Here is an 18,560-nt window from a genome sequence, read left to right as displayed (position 1 = left end):
CTTTTCACTCGAAAACTCGCAACGTCAACAGAGAGAATAGAGTTTGGTTTTTGTTCGTCGAGAGAGGATTTCACTTCTCAATTGCCTAACTTGCATGAAAATAAAAGCTGCAAATTTAAATTGACTTTTAAATAAAAACTCCCAGCTAAGCCTAGACAGCAAAGTGCCTTTATATAATGCGGTCATAAAATCGATTTGGATGTATAGCATTGAACTGTGGGGTATGACCTGTGCAACTATTATAATATTGATATAATCCAAAGGTTGCAATCAAAAATATTTAGAACAACATGACTCGCCCAAACAATTTCAATATTCTAGAAAAATATGCCAGTATACTAAGCACATTATAAAAGATTATACATATTAGGGTGTGTCATTCTGAGGCAACCTTTTTTTCAACTAAAAAATAGGCTATAAACTTTCGAAAATGTGAAAAAAAAAGTCACTCAAAAGATGAACTCTTAATATTAATATTAAGAGGTGCTTGTTTTATATTTTCTATTTTCCATTTAAATAACATGGAAAAAAATTATGTTTTTGTGGTGGATATTGTGCGGAGGTTATTATATGTGCACGCGATGGCTGCCAATAGGGATTTCAAACTCGATTCCGATTCTACTCGAGAATCGAGTTTTCTCGTAAAATAATCGATTTTTCGGAATCGATCTTCAGTAGTCGAAGTCGATTAAGAATCGATTCTTATATTCCGAAAAATAGATTATTTTACGAGAAAACTCGATTCTCGAGTGGAATGAGTGTGGCACGGCGCGTTGTCGTGATGAAGGATCCAGTTACGAGCGATGCCTGGGCGCACCTTGTTGACTCTTTTTCGCAATCTTTCAAGTACTTGGCAATAGTACACTTGATTCACAGTTTTCTACGGTGGAACGAATTCTTTGTGGACGATTCCATGGCTATCAAAGATGACAATAATCGTCGTTTTCACCTCCGACTTGCTCATGCGAGCTTTTTCAGGGCGGGGGGCGCACGGAGAAAACCATTGTCAGCTTTGGCGTTTGGTTTCCGGGTCTAAGAGCACTATCACCATACACTCTTACAATTTTAGCGTACGTTTCCGAAGCTGCTTTGCCCAATCTGGCGCAAAATGTTATCCCTACGCGTTGCTCTTGATTTCGTTTTTCCATTTTCATGAAAAAGCTAGAGCGATGGTACATACATATATCAATGGAGAGTTAGGGTTTATCACAAGCAAAAAAATCAGTCTCGTTACTTAATTGTCAAACCTCGTAGTGTTGGAAAGGTGAGATCTAAAGCTTAATTTAACCAAAAAAAAAAAATCTCTCCATATGCCGGTACTGTTCAAATCTACTAAAAGATCAAAAAATTACCAACTAACTATGCCAGAGACATTAAATTTTACCTCCGAGTTGGTAAGAGAGGGATTTATTTGAGCAGGTGTGAAACTTGGACGATGGGTGTTTGAATTATAATAAAACTGTTTGATTTGTAAGATCAAACTTTTAAACTTAAATAAGATGCTTTATATCCTTACCACTGGTGGGGGAAAAATAAAGATTTTATTTAGAGTTTTTACGTATTTAACGGGTGATTTTTTTGAGGTTAGGATTTTCATGCATTAGTATTTGACAGATCACGTGGGATTTCAGACATGGTGTCAAAGAGAAAGATGCTCAGTATGCTTTGACATTTCATCATGAATAGACTTACTAACGAGCAACGCTTGCAAATCATTGAATTTTATTACCAAAATCAGTGTTCGGTTCGAAATGTGTTTCGCGCTTTACGTCCGATTTATGGTCTACAGCGATGAGGCTCATTTCTGGTTGAATGGCTACGTAAATAAGCAAAATTGCCGCATTTGGGGTGAAGAGCAACCAGAAGCCGTTCAAGAACTGCCCATGCATCCCGAAAAATGCACTGTTTGGTGTGGTTTGTACGCTGGTGGAATCATTGGACCGTATTTTTTCAAAGATGCTGTTGGACGCAACGTTACGGTGAATGGCGATCGCTATCGTTCGATGCTAACAAACTTTTTGTTGCCAAAAATGGAAGAACTGAACTTGGTTGACATGTGGTTTCAACAAGATGGCGCTACATGCCACACAGCTCGCGATTCTATGGCCATTTTGAGGGAAAACTTTGGACAACAATTCATCTCAAGAAATGGACCCGTAAGTTGGCCACCAAGATCATGCGATTTAACGCCTTTAGACTATTTTTTGTGGGGCTACGTCAAGTCTAAAGTCTACAGAAATAAGCCAGCAACTATTCCAGCTTTGGAAGACAACATTTCCGAAGAAATTCGGGCTATTCCGGCCGAAATGCTCGAAAAAGTTGCCCAAAATTGGACTTTCCGAATGGACCACCTAAGACGCAGCCGCGGTCAACATTTAAATGAAATTATCTTCAAAAAGTAAATGTCATGAACCAATCTAACGTTTCAAATAAAGAACCGATGAGATTTTGCAAATTTTATGCGTTTTTTTTTTTTTTAAAAGTTATCAAGCTCTTAAAAAATCACCCTTTATATATAATTTTAAGAACTGACTTAATATATGTGTATGTGTGCATGATCATATATATGTAGCATACATGTACATGGTATGGTATTGTTTTCAAATGCACATGATGTGTGACCTTGGGTTTGTTTTAATGTGAGTACATTTACAGACAGTTGCTAAAGTGTATTCTAGGACCCAAGGGTTAGCATATGCAGGCATCTTATCCTTAGTAAAGTTTGTGTTATTGTCTGTTGAATGCTATTGTTTTGCATGACAATGCATTTTAAGTATGTGTCTGTTTATGTATTTGTGTATGTATGTTCAATATATTTGAACATACGAGTAGATATCTAATATTAGCGGACCGTATCAATAGTAAGATTTTTCTTATCTTAACATTTGTGAAACATATACAAGTTTTTAAATATAATGTTGTTGTGCGTCCTTTGGTAGCAACGAACCTGTTCAATTTTGAACAGTGGGCTTGCCACCCCTTACTTTTTGGGGAAATCACCTATCTTGAGACCTGACCAAACCGAGTTTGACTATTCTGAGAGAATATTTTCCTGATAATAGTATCCCTGTGTATCAAAAACAACTTAAATCGACTCAATACTTCCGTGAGCCCCCATATATATAACTAATATACATTTTCGAAATTCCGAGTGAGTTTATTCCACTTATATAAGCAAACATCTGAGTTATTCCAATGTTGTTGTGTCATAACAGTATATCTTTGTGCCTAAAATAGATAAAATTGTGCAAAAACTTGTTCTAACTCCCATATAACTAATATCTGGATTTTCGATCATCCGTCTGACTTCACTCCATATGACCGGCGATTGTATGTGAGGACTTTATGAAACCCAGAGAAAATCATTTTTATTAGTAGTGGCAAAAATAGATTAAATCAGGTCGATACAACTCCAACACCCTTTACTACATATAATGATGTGTGTACGAGTGGTCTATATATAACATTGCGTGGATTCCAATCCTCTGGTTGAGGTTTTATGCCTTAAAGTATTTCCCTGGCGTTACTTGTTAAAAACAGCGGTGCTCAGAAAATGCACAACACGCAAATATTATTGTTGGTTGACAATGTGGCCGGTCAGACACAATTCGGATTGAACCACACCTAGATAATCAAAGAATATTGTCAACATAAATTTGATTGTGGATCTGCTTTGACGTGGTTTTTGCCACGTCCACAAAATGCCCTTAAGCGAAAACGTAAAAAAAAACCATAACTAAGCACTAAATTAAGATAAACTCAAGTATCAAGGGCCACCTGTGGACTAAAAACTTTGAAAATATCTCTTAAACCACCAAGGTTGGCTATTGCAACTTCGCTTACGACAATCCTTTTAAGAGCTATTACAGACAGTGTGAAAAAAGATCACATAGGACAATAAACCCGCTCTCTTCCACTGTTGGGTAAAATCACATACCTCAGGACCTGCTCTACTCACATTCCTATATAACAGTGCGAAAATGGAAATCCGACTACAACCACGCCTAATTGTGTTATATGAGAAACACAATTCTAAGCTCCATCGGACTCTGTCCTTTTTAGTGTACAAATCAAGAAGCAATTAATAAAGCGGACTAAAACTTTACACGAATAATCCCTTTAGCTAACGCCACCTTATGACCATAAACTGTTCAAATCCAAAGAAAACTTTTCAAGCCTCTAGGTACCGATTATTTGGACCTCAATACCTATAGATGACTTTTTACGACAAATATCAGTCAATGTGTCAGATATATAATTGAGATTCAGCATCTTGGTGACTTAACTCCATATGATTGGTAACATAATGTGAAGCACCTTGTTGAATTTAGTATGTGGCATATTCGTATTATGTACAAGGTTCGTTCCAAATTAAGCAGAACTTAAAAAAACAAAACAATTTTTTTCTGCAAAATCAATTTACTTTATTCAAAATAGTCACAATACAACTTTTTACACGGTCCAAAAACATGTCGAACGAGTGTTTTAGCTCGTTGGCCGGTGTGGACGCCAGTATGCCGGTAGAAGCATTTTGAAAAGGACGAAGTCATACGGTGTCATATCATTTGATTACAGGGAGTGGTTAATGGCTAAAATGTGATTTTTGATCAAATAATCGGTCACAGATGTGCTTCGATTGTTGGATTCTGGGCAACTTTTGGTCGTCAGTTACTTTGTGCGGAACAAACCGTGCACACACCTTTCGTAAGCCCAAATGTTCGGTCAAAATGCGATAAATCGATGTTTTGGAAATGTTCAATTCCATTTTCATGAATTTCAATGATGAGTTCGGCTACCATATGCTACATATAAACAGGGTTTGTTCAGAAAGTAAAATAACTGATTTTCTTCCGTCGTGACTGTATTTCAGAGCCTACGCGCACAGACTGGATTCGATACGAGTGACAGGTCAGTTGTCTCCAAGCACCTGGAGAGTCAGGACAAACATTTTCGCGCGACGTGTTTCTGTGAGTGGGGCAAGCCATAAATTCAGCGTTTGTTAGAGCAGGGGTTAGCGGTTAAATTCTGTGTGAAACTCGGCAAATCTGCGACAGAGACGCTTGATATGATCAAGCAAGCTTACCCAGATGTTGTTTTCTCCTGCACAAACCGTCAACGTCAAGCTTTACGTGAAAGTCCTCAAGAGACTCAAACGAAGGGTCAATCGGGTTCGACAAGACATCACAGCCGATTGAAAGCTGCACCACGACAACGCTCCGGCTCACACCGCCTGGCAGCGCTACAGCCCAGATGTGGGCCCCCGGACTTGTTTTGTTTCCTTGCCTGAAAAGGCTGAGGAAAGCGGATCCAAGCACCTCGACTCTCAAGGTTATTCCGGAGACTGCTTCCGCGACGCCCTCAATGCTTGGAAATCGCATTGGCAGCTCTGTATCGACACAGAAGGAGCCTATTTCGAAAGTTTTTAAAGAATAGTACCGATTGGTTCAATACATTTTTGTAAAACGACTCAATTCTGTTAATTTCCGGACAAACCCTGCTTGTGTAATTATTTTCGATTTTGTAACAAACCTTATGTATGAATCCGATCCTCTGGTTGACGTTTTGCACCTTAAGGTAATTCCCTGGCTTTGTTTTTCGCAAGTTGCAAGAGTATAAAGTTCGGTTGGACCTGAACTTAATCCTTCCTTACTTGTTTTTCTAAATTTTTTTCACTATTGGTCTGACGTCTGCCAAACATATTCAATAACTTTAGAGTCATTGAACAAACTATGTTGTGAATGTCAAATTTTATATCGAAAAGTGATGATTTGCTAAAAGTATTAATTTTCTATTTAAATTTGATTAAAAATGCTGTAGGTTCGCATCAAATGCTTGTCGAGTCATATGTGGATCATGCTCTATCAGAAGCAACATGCAAACGATTCTTTTAAAGGTTCAGTGGTAATGATTTATTGTTAAATATTGCACAAAAACATTTTCAGCCAGCTTGAAAGATATGAGGAAGATCCGAAAGTGTGAAGAATGCGTTCCACATCAATTCAATCAAGAACAAATGGAGAAACTGAAGAAACGCTTTGGAAATTTTTCTTCAAAGACACGAAAGAAAATCAGTTTTGCATGGAATGAAAAAAAGATTTATGTTAAGAATCCTAAACGAAAAAAAATCATGCCATAATCAGGAACATACAAGAACATCGATTGCAAAAACAGATCTAGTCGGGCTAGTGGGATCTGGGATCAGAAGGGTGTGGCATGATATACCAATGTAAATAATGTATAATAACAATAATCCTAACAAAAATAAAATAAAATAATTTCCACTCGTTGTATTTTATATATTTATATTAATAAATCTTTTTGTAAATATATAATATATCGTTTTATATAGCGATTCGAAGCTATCAAAAAAGTTTGGTAGCTCAACGGGGAAGCTAAAAAAAAATATTTCGTGAATGCTTCTTTACCGCACTATTGATAGTTATTCAGAAAAAATATACGAGATTTAGCACTAAACTTCGCGCGTACTTTGCGCTTTATTTTACTGTGCAAAATCAGGGTGGCGATGGAATTTTCGCGTTATTTAAACCAGCTACACTGCTGCCAAACAGCTGACTAGGAACTAAAAAAATGACTCTCTCATGAAAATTCGTTGAAAACCGGGCATTATTTGTATACATACTTCGTAAATGTATGCAATTGATTGACAGATTGAAGTGGTTATATTAGATAGTTTAATTTAATAGTCTTTTTTTGATTTTTATAATAATTAAAGTATCTTCATTCGTCGATTTAGTAATAGTTTTTTATGTAAAGGTAAAATATACATTCTTTCTAAGATTTCTAACACTCAAATATATATTGTGTAATTTTCTTCGTCTTCAACTTTAAGTTTTATGACAATTCTTTTTATAAATATTTGATCGAAAGAAACTTATCTTTTATGAATAGTTGGAAAAAAAGTATAAAATAACTAGCAAACCCGGCGAATTCCGTTTCGCCACCAGTTAGCTTCGTTTTATGTAACATTTCGTTTGGTGATTAAAAGATGAAGAAAACATTTTTTTGTTTTATATTTGAAAAGGAAAAATTATATTTCATTTCACAACAGTAATGAATTCATTTCGATCACAAAAATTAAGTGTTATTTAGTTGAACTTCTCTAAGTAAAAGAAAGTGAATCCAAAGTAAATACTGAATCGAAGCGTTATACGTGTCCGCAAATTATCCGTTTCATTGAAGTGCTCTTTGGTTAACCACATTTTGTTTTTTGGTCTGACGTTAACATAAACAAAGCGGATGGTTTCCCAACTCGTGAACACGCAACGTATAACTGCCCATGTGAAAAACAATGATTTTCTAAATTTATCCCGCCAACACTAAGCGATTGGCCTTGCGACTTGTTAATTGTCATTGCGAACGCAAGGCGGTCTGAAAATTGCAATCGTTTGAAGTCAAACGGAAGATCAGTCGAAATCATTGGTATTCGAGGAATATATACATTTTCACCTGCGTACTTTCCGTTAATAATGTCATAAGTCTTTTTACCGAAAGTCGAGTAGTAGTAGCAAAGTGGTGATGGATTCAAATTACGCAATGTCATAATAACTGTACCAACTTTGAGTTGCAAGTTATGTGATGGAAATCCTGGTAACTCCAGAAAGTTCAAAAACTCCGTTGGATAATTTACTATATCATCGGGATTTGTTATGGAATCAACAGATTTGTATGTCACCAAATCGCCAGCAATTTTTGATTGAATGGTGAAATTCAATGCGTGTAAATCATTATTCTTTGCGGCAAGAATTGCTCGTTGACTTAACCAAGCATAATTCTGATAATTTTCACTAATGTTTGGGAAACATTTTTAATAAGAGCTAACTGAGAGTCCACAAATCGGAAAAAGTCGTTAGTAAGAGTAATTAATCCAGATGTCGCATCAACTGGGACTTTTCCATTTCAAACAGCTAACAATTGTTTGGAAAATTGTGCAGCACTTTGATCATTTTGAAGTTGAACTCTCATATTAGTCGTTAGCGATAATGTTTTTACCTTATTCCATAAAGGTGATGCCTTCGGGCAAGCATTTAATTCATCTGCAGGCGTTCCACGGGGAATTACCGGCAACGTCTGCCTGAAATCGCCTGCCAACCATATCATCAAGCCGCCAAAGATGTTGTTATTTCGCTGAAGATCCTTCACTGTGAAGTTAAGTGCTTCAAGTGATTTCTTATGTGCCATTGTGCACTCATCCGAAACAATGAGCTTGCATTGCATCAACAGTTTTCCCATTGCACTGGATCGGGAAATATTGCATGTTGAAGTATCAATTGTGTTTAAATTGAGTGGCAGCTTAAGCGCAGAATGTGCAGTACGACCGCCACCTAGAAGAGTCGCCGCAATTCCAGATGATGCTAACGCCAAAGCGTTAATCGTCTTGATCGGATAGTGGCCAAAATCAATGAGATGACAAATGTTTTCCCTGTTCTTCCAGGTGCGTCCAGGAAGAAGAGACCATCGGTATTATTGTCCACCGCTTGCATTAATGTCTCGTATATGTACTTGTTTTTGCTATTCATTCAGCAACGGCACATTATTTCGAACGAATTCTTGCAATGTATCAACATTGTATTGCAGCTCTCGTTTTAGTTCTTGGTTGAATGCATTGTGCATCGACCGATTTGGCGCAATCATTCCTACTTCAATCAGAAGCTTGTTTATAATAGTCAAGCCATGATCCTCAATCAGAATCAATCCTTCATTGCAGATATCATCGGTTATTTGGATGTCAGGATTATTCGTTTGAATGCGCAAGTGGTGCAAGATATCTTCCTATATGTTGTATTTGTATTTGTTCCATAACTGAATTGGTTGTGAAGAAAAACATGTGGTGATGGTAATTGCGAACAGTGTTCGTATTTAGTACGCATTTGATGAAACAACTGAATCCGCAAGTGTTAAATCCCATTGAGAATCGTTCTCCAGCAAACCCAATAGTTGACATACTTCTCGATATGTTTAACATTGATGGCCATTCACAGTTTTCAAATGCGCAATTTTGGTCGACGTACATTTACCAACAGCTGACGTAAATAAAAACATTCATCATTTCTAGGATGAACAGTATATATGCGACCTAGTGCATCAGTGGAAAATACCTGCGGCCAATCTGGAACTGGGGTTCCTTGTTTGCGACGTTGTAATTTCTTTGTTTATTGATTCAAAGTGTAATAATTGGGCATTTTAACGTACATCAACCTCGCTACGAATGGATCTGCTTCACACATTGCAAAGAAGCTAGACAATGTTGTCGATGGTGGTCTCTCAGCTCGTTGTGCCGCATTAGCTTCAGTGAAGTAAATTCTTTGGCCATTTTCCAAATTCACTGCTAAATGTACAACTGTGGGATATCTTTCAAGAATTTGAAATGATAATAATCGCCACAGTGCTTCATTAGTACTGATGTATCTGCCCATTGAGAAATTGCTGATTTCGTCATTCGCATTTTCCGACGCAATACGAAACACAGCCATGTCGCTGCATTTTGAGACGTACTTGCACAAATATTTGATTGATTTGGCCGAATGACAACTCTCAACGTTTGCATGTGTTTCGAAAATTCATAATAGCAACGGGCAATATGGTACAATGAATTCATTCCCGATCTCAATCTCTTGATTTTGAACTTTAACTTTGATTATTCGACCATTGTCTTCTTTTGAACGCCGACGATTAACTGGATATCCATCATTCCCTGTGACTGTTTCAGCAACTAGCGGTCGCGGCTATCGTTTTGGGTACTTTCCATCAGCCATGCAAGGCGATAATGGATTTAATGCACCGCACCGTCCATGTCGTGCATGTGACGTGACCTTCCGATATAAAATGATGGGAGAATCGTCAGACGTCCAATATTCTGAACATCACCATATGAATGAATAGCATCACGCAAGTTTTTATAGCCCTCAGATCGTAGCTTTGTCTGATTGAATCGGAATCGGATCGATCGTTCGGTATCGACTTTGACATACATGTCGACAGCGATTTGCTGGAATAGCCGACGGCACTTCAGAATGACATTCTCCTCATGTGTGCGAGTCATCATACGATACGTATAGTAATACATTGCGCTTAGATTTTTATTCGTTGATACGCCTGAAAATGTAAAATTAAATGAATTGCTAATGGAAACCAATAATAGCAATAATTAGTGTGTGAATATTGCATTCGTTCCAATGCTATTTTGAACATATTAACCCCAGCATCATTAGCGTGAAAAAATGTTTGCATCTGTTCAATAACACAGTACAACAGCTAATCTGGGGGTGAGAAATTCCAAGTCAGGGTGATGGTACTAGGTCATTATAGTAAAACCCTCAAAGGGTTTGGCGTTCGTATGTATCAGTTTTTTTTATGACCTTTTAAATTTTTTCCTTATCTTGATGTTTTTTCGAGAACCACTTGTCCGATTTTGATGAAATAAATTTACAAAAATTAAGAATTACAATTTCTTGTTGTTTTTATTCAAAAAAGTGTCATTATTTTATTCATTTATTTTCATTTATTTTAATAATAATTGCCTAAAAAAAATTTATAAAAAAGGCGATAAATGACACTTTTTTGAATAAAAACAAATTAAAACAAATAGAAATTGTAATTCTTATTTTTTCTAAATTTGTTTCATCAAAATCGGACAAGTGGTTCTCGAAAAATATCAAGATAAGGAAAAAATTTAAAAGGTCATAAAAAAAAACTGACACATACGAATGCCAAAACCTTTAAGGGTTTTACTATACTGACCTAGTACCATCACCCTGACTTGGAATTTCTCACCCCCCAGACAATAATCCCAAAAATGTTCCACAGTGTAATTCGTCTCTTTAACTGTTGTGTTCCTTGTATATATATTGCACCGCACATTCATCTGATCCACCATCGACGAAATGAAATATATTTGTAGAAATTGATGCGGCTCATCTGGTGTTGGAACCATTGAAATGATATATTTGTCTTTGTATCTGTAATTGCAAACAATCATTTGTTGAAGAATACGGTGTAACTTCTGATCGTGTGATGGTGTAGCGTGTGTAGGGATGGCAAATTTTTTTTTAATCGCTTAAATAATCAAATGATTAATTGCAAGATATAAAAAAATAATTGCAATTAACTGCAATTAATGTAAAAAAATCGAGTAATCGATTAATTTCAATGTTTTCAAATAATACTTGTACTAAATTGCATAAAGATCACCACCAAGTTTCAGCGCCGAATCTTGTATTATAATGCTTTATCACAGAGTCCCAGACATATCCTAAAAGAGAAAATGGCCTATATTTGTAGTTAAGTAGCACAATGACATTAAATTTTTCAAAATATGTACAGCAATCTATAAGTAAAAGAATTGACTCTTGCTTGAAAGACTATGTTTTGCAACTTTGCATAAAAATAAAACCAATAAAATATAGAAGACTATATTCTTATTTCAGACATTCAAACAGTACAGCAATCTTAAAGCAAAAGAATTGCCTCTTGCTTGAAAGACTATGTTTTGCAACTTTGCGTAAAAATAAAGCCAATAAAATATAGGAGACTATGTTCTTATTTCAGACATTCAAATTATGTTGGTATATACACAAAAACAAAAACAGAAATAAAATTAAAACATCGTATTAAAAATTCATTTGTCTTAGCATAAGTGAAAATATATTCATTGAAATCAAGAAAATTTATTCTCTGTTCAACCAAGTTTGAAGAAAAAGCAATTTCGATAAACGTTTTGTTGTCAAACTATTGCGTTTTTCAGTCGCAGTTGTACCCGCTTTTGAGCAAAGCTCAGCTGGTACTAAGGTACCAAGTAGATGACAATACTTTTTTGAAAGTCCGTAAAGTTTTGGGTAAACGGTTTTCATTTCTTCCCAAGCATCAATAATGTTTCGACTTAGTTTTAATATTTGACAATTCAAATAAAAGCTCAATTCATCTTGTGGAGATGTAAAATCGCTGTCCTTACTCCTTTTTTTTGTGCACTAGAGTTTTGTGAGGAGCCCAGAAGTCAAACTCATTTTCTACCGATTCCACTGATGACTCGTTGCCCGTTTATATAGTATCATCTGCAACTGTTATTTCAGTACGTAAAAACTTTATAACTGGGGACAACGCTAATGGGTCTTTGAAATGAATTCGAGTAATGTTGATGCAGCGAGCAAAAAGGAATGTTCGATGTAGCCAAATCTACGATCAAACTGATTTAACACGACGTCTTTTAGTTTTTCTGCGACTGGCTGTTTAGCTGTTATTCTCACTATTTGTTCCCGACCACAGTGAACTAATGGAATCACTTGACTTAACGTTGCTTGTTGTTCACCACTTAGTTGTACAGTCATTGCCTCTAATGGTCTCAATATACTGAGTATTTCCATGATATCAGCTTTTTCCTTAGATGTTATCATTACCGGTGCGTCAGAATAGTTGAGGGGTATTTGGTTAATATATGAACATAGTTTAATGAACCGTTCAAGCATGTAGTAGGTCGAATTCCAACGTGTTTTCACGTCCAAAATTGGCTTTAGCATTTTTCCTTCAGCTACTCCGGCAGCAGCTTACATATTTCGAAGATCATCATTAGCTTTAACACTTCTTTTTAGCCACTTAACTATTTCTTTGCATTTTACAACAACTGCATTTAATTCAGGATTGTTCAGTGAGTTCTTACATACCAAATTGAGGGTGTGTGCAAAACAAGGAATATGGCGTTTTTGCCAACTGAATCATGTACTGCGATGTTTGCACCATTGTCGGTCACTGCAGCCATTCAGAAATATAATTCAAATATATTCTTCTTCTTTTTTATCGGCGTAGACACCGCATACATGCTTATATCCAAGTTTATAACTGTCTGGCGCCAATTGGAGATTCCAAGTATAGTTAGGTCCTCTCGGTGGGTACTGCGTCGAATACTTTCAGAGCTGGAGTGTTGTCATCCGTACGAACAACGTGATGGTAGCCGCTGCCTTTTAATATTTCTTTGTCATCTCGTACAGCTCATCGTTCTATCAAATGCTATATTCGTCGTTGCGAATACGCAAAGGACTATAAATCTTCCGCAGAACCTATCTCTCGAAAACTCGTTATGTCGACTCATCAGATGTTGTCATCGTCCATGTCTCTGCACCATAATGAGTAACTTATAGAATTTGAACTTTGTTCGTCGAAAGAGGACTTTACTTCTGAATTGCGTACTCAGCCCGAAGTAGCACTTGTTGTCATGAATTACTTGTATTCTGCGTTGGATTTCGAGGATGACATTGTTGTTTGATGACAGCAGATAATATGTCTTGCCCTCGTTCATTACCAGATCAAAAGGGGGGTCTCTCATCCGAGGCTGTTGTTTCATTTTCATGAGAGAAGTTTTTTACGTGACGTGTTCCAAACCCGACGCAAAACCTTGTGGAGAGAGGCCATTTACTTGGGAGTGCCCAGAAAGGATTATTTTACATACGGCTCAAGCAGCTCATGGCTTCTTTCTAGCCACTCCCAAGAGAATGGCGCTCAGAGAAATTTTCCCACTTGTGTCAATTTCTACACATAATCGAGTCAAATATATAATAATAAATATATACTATATACATGTTTTTATAATTTCAAATTGTGGAAACTTGGGTAACAGAGGAACTAAGAGCGTACTTTTATTAGTTTCCATTCAAGATGAACCAATCAAGACTGTACATCAAAAACCAATTAAAGAAAAACAAGATAGATGTTTTTTTATGTTGGGTAAATATCAAAAAAACCGGAACGACATTTATTCGTTCAATCTCAGATGAATATTAAAATACATTTTATACTTTTATAATGGCCATATCTAGGATATTGTCGTTACGATGATGACTTTCAAAAAATATTGGCGACTACGACTAGTCATAACTTTATTTATCTACAGGTCGAAAACATATATTTGGCACTGGCCTGCGTAAAATGTTTGTTGCCGTTCGAATTGCCACGGAACGCACCAAATTATGACTGCTGGGACGAAGCTCTATTATATGGCCTATCGCCCATTGAGCCGGCGGAAAATTCCCATATTTAATCAACACTAACTGGCTCAATCGCACTGGCTCTGATTCTCTTCGTCACTTCCAAGCGAGAGCTTGGCGATCCAAGAATTCTAACATTTGCTTGGCTGTAAGAGTTTCTGTGTCTCGTTGTAATTCCCTCTGCCTACTCGTATCTGGATTTAACCTTTAATGCAATATATGAACAATAATCATATCCCAAGCATCGACCGGGATTCCTTGTGCTCGCAGCTGTCGCAACACTTCATGTCTTACATTGGACATTCGCTGAAGCCCATGAGCTCCCTGTATCCTTCTTATAATTTGCAAACGAATAAACTATCGTAAATGTTCACGGCAAATCGGATACTTGCAGTCATATAACTAATTGAGTCGATCCCAAGCCTCTATATAATTATCATCGGTAAGCTGCCATTCACCTAGAGTTTTTGCCACTCCACCAACCAGCGACCTTTTTAAGTAACAGAACTTAAAAGCTGGTGAAACATTATTATTTTCATGTATAGCAGCAAAAAACTGATTACGAAACCCAGGCTACATCGTTAATGTGCTATCAAAGTTACTCCACTTATTTTTTAAATCATGTTGTTGATAAGACATATTTACTTGTACCCACATAGGTTGCTTCTCAAGTAGAGTCGGCGCTAGTTTTAGTTCCTTGGCCTTAGTAGACAACAGGGCTTGCGCTGTAAAATAGCGCAGCTCCACTAAAGCTACAAAGTCGTCATATGCACTACTTGTGTAGTGCCCTGATCCAACTGCTTCTTATGTGTATCTACAAACCGTAGTAAACATCCAACTTTTAAGCACGAACTTTCACTTCCTCCTGCGTAGGCTTTTCATCAGCATGTGGGGAGAACTCCATAATTCTCGAAATGGATTTGAATAAGCTGTCCAAAAAGATTTGACCTCCCATTCTGTTGTTATCTCTCAACAATTGCTCATAAAAAATCCAAAATTTTAGTCTATATCAATAAATTTCAATTAAACATATACATATATTCAACATGAAATTACACGATATATGAGCGTCATGTCACAAACTGTCCTTTTTCACGATTAAATAAAAAAAATAATTACCAAATATTCAAAACGGACGCCAAAATCTGTCTGAATTTGTATTTATGTACATATATACATTAAGGTGTTTTTTTTAACTATTAATTTTTTTCAGTCCCGTCACGAAATTTCTTTAGAAATACCCTAAAAATTCCCTGAAAATTTTAGCTCTTAATATTAACATTAAGAACTGGACCAAGGCCTGTAAAAATTTTCCATAGAAAATACACTACAATACTGAGTTTTTATCTTTAAATTCCTACAGATCAGAGGTATTTTATGACATCGCTTTGACTTTAGACGCATATTTCTCAGAATTGTTCACTCTACAAAAGTGCCCAGTGCGGTATGTATTAAAAAATCTATGAAAATTGTATAAAGCCTGCCTTAACCCGGTACTGGCCAGAACTTTTTTTTTTCAGATTTTGCTGAAATTAAGTAGACTTATGTATTTTGACCTCCTGAGCACGAAATTAATGTCCGTTTTACGATTCACTATATAACTTTTCCGGAAAATGCGAAAAACCAGCGTTGCCATATGGTAACCGTGGGTCGCCTAGGGTACAGGTTTTTTGCTCTTCCTTTTTGAAATAAAATCTTCGAAAAATCTTGTTTTATGCATTTTTATTGAAATTTTAAGTAAGAAAAAATAAATTTTATGACAATACAGTTATGGTTTGGTATGGTAGTCTGCAAAACACTTGACGCAAAGTCCATCGTTACATTTTCTATATGCTGTTCCCCCGTTAACGCTACAATTTTCACCCGCACAACGTCTACGATTTGACGGCACTACAAAGTGCCCAGTTTGATCGTACCGGAGAGTGTGTTCTACGCGACTTAGTTGCTGGGCATATTTGTGAGAAGTCATGGGACCAAGCGATTTGGCTTTGGTACCATAATGTCTGCAATAGTATACGGCCAGTTGTCGTCGAAATTCAAGTTGCGTCATTTTTGGTTGCTCTTTTCGCTGAAGCTGCCAAGCATTTTGAATAGAAGCAACTATCAGCCAGGTAAATATGCTAGACCACCACTTTTTCCCCCTGTATGCGATGCGGTACTGGGCCAAGTTTTGATCGAAACGATCTACTCCACACATATATTTGTTATATTCAGTGATCGCACAAGGACGGGGTACGTTTATTCGGGATTTACTCTGCTTTGAATAACGTTGTGCCATTGACTTAGGATTTTCACCAAAAGTGGTAGACAATAAGCAGACAACATTATTATCTTTCCATTTCACCAAACGAATACCAATACTTTTCATAACAATTGTGCATCAGAGGACAGCTTGCAGGAATGCGGTTTTCACGGACTGTTCCCGTGGCATTATATCCTCATGTTTTCAGAAAAGCTAACAAAGGATTATTAGTGAAAAGGTTGTCGAAATAAAACGAAAACGGCAACACTTTCAATGAATCAGGAAAATCGTCAACCATACTGACCAAAGGAGCAGCACATTTTCCAAAGTTCGCTTCATAATCTTCGTTTGCGGACCAAACTTTATACCCAAAACGTAATAGTTTGCCCTTGATAAACTGCTTACATCCGTGTCTGCCAAAGTAGGAAATCATACTTCCGTCAAAGGATAGATTTTGTTCGGCATGAAAATGATCAATCATTTTTGCTTTTAAATGATCAGTCAATGGTCGCAATTTCCACATTTTATCGGGATTGGCGTCGCCGTTTTTGGTAGAAGGAAAAATTTCCTGAAATCTATTTCGACGCATTGCGTTACTCACTAAACTGTTGCGAATATCTTCATCTTGACTCCATAAATTTCTGAAATTGGCGTGGTAATTGTATCCCGTAATGACCAATATGCCAATAAATGCTCGAAGTTCGCCGACTGTTATGCTTGGGTTAGGTCTATTCTGTCCGATCGCATACATCGCACTTTGTTCGCAAATCTGTCCCAATAATTCATCATCGAAAAACATTTCAAATTGCTGATGCGGTAGTAAATAACGACACTCCTCTTAATTTGCATCTGGGAAAATGGGAATAAGAGATGACGTTGTTTATTACTTTGTGGCAGTGAAACATTTGAAGATTTTGGTGTCACTCTACGTAACCGCTTTCTGTCTGGTGATGTACAATTGGATGCTGAAGGTTGAATCCATACTTTTATATTCTTTTTCCACAATAACGACGGGCAAGTCTTCGATATTTGGAGCTAAAGAATCCAAGATAATTATTATTATGTAAATAGGAAGCAATATTGTTTTCAAACATGCCTCCAATTTCAACTTCATCAAAATTTTGTAAACGTCGTCCACTAGCCATTACAACTTCACATCCGCTTTTAAGCTGAGCGGGACAAACATTATCTGGTATTCCCCCAGATTCGTATTCCGCATCATCTTCACCAGATATATTGCCATCCACAGGAGGTTCAATATAAATAGTAGCTGGTACATCATCTTGCTCACCTGCTTCGTCAAGCTCTTCAATAAAATCAAGCATTTGTTGCAACGATAAACCTCTAAGCAAAATAAAACATATAAAAAACAAGAACATATTCAGACATTTGTTTAATAAAAGCATAAAAATACTTCGTACGCGATCCAAAATGCTAAGAAAATCACAAAAAATTAAATGAAACACGAATAAAAAACCTGTCCCCTAGGCGACCCACGGTTACCATATGGTAACGCCTAAGGTAAAATGTGAAAAAATAGTAAAAACCAACTATTTTTTGACCAAACTGAATTCACATTTTATGGTTTATTTATTTAGCTATCGATTGGTATTATTAATTCTAAAGTTTGTCGAAATATAAGCATTATATAAAAGCACTTACCGACATGCCATATCGAAAAACGAGATTTTTTCACCTTTGCTTTTGTCAACTTATTTTCAAATACGATAATTACTCGGATCTCCTTTATAGCAAATAAAATTTCTTACAAATTTGTCATGTACATTTTTTCTACAGCTCCTGTCATTTACGAGATATATACAAAAAAATGCGAAATTATTGGAAAAATCGGGTTTAGAGCCCTGTACTACCTCGCCGTTGTGAGTTACGACTTTGTTGCACTGGGCACTAAAGTCAAAGCGATGCCATAAAATACCTCTGATCTGTAGGAATTTAAAGATAAAAAACTCACTATTGTAGTGTGTTTTCTATGGAAAATTTTTACAGGCCTTGGTCCAGTTCTTAATGTTAATATTAAGGGCTAAAATTTTCAGAGAGTTTTTTTAGGGTATTTCCAAGGAAATTCCGTGGCGGGACTTTTCACTCTCTCTCTCTCTCTCTCTATTGCAAAAATATATTAGAATCGATTACGTTTCTACAACTTTCCCAACATAGTTTAGTCCTTATGACGCCATCAACCATATATATATATATGTATGTACATTTATTGATCATCACCCATTTCACAAATATGCATACATATGTATATTAATAGTTATAATAATACCACCTAGTGGATTTTACAAACATGGTTCATGTAATTGTAT

General features: G+C 36.5%; 2 protein-coding genes across 12 annotated transcripts in view; both read left to right on the top strand.

The window, feature by feature from the left end:
* The window catches only part of LOC105222100 (electroneutral sodium bicarbonate exchanger 1), a 762,556-nt gene that overhangs the window by 236,184 nt on the left and 507,812 nt on the right, over nt 1-18,560 (top strand). The window lies entirely within an intron of this gene.
* Nucleotides 1-18,560, top strand: part of LOC125780363 (zinc finger BED domain-containing protein 4-like) — a 298,323-nt gene that overhangs the window by 154,527 nt on the left and 125,236 nt on the right. The window lies entirely within an intron of this gene.

Source organism: Bactrocera dorsalis, chromosome 1, assembly GCF_023373825.1.
Source record: "Bactrocera dorsalis isolate Fly_Bdor chromosome 1, ASM2337382v1, whole genome shotgun sequence".
Taxonomy (NCBI): Eukaryota; Metazoa; Arthropoda; class Insecta; order Diptera; family Tephritidae; genus Bactrocera; species Bactrocera dorsalis.
Note: the sequence above shows the minus strand (reverse complement) of the source record. Positions and strands in the feature narration are given on the sequence as shown.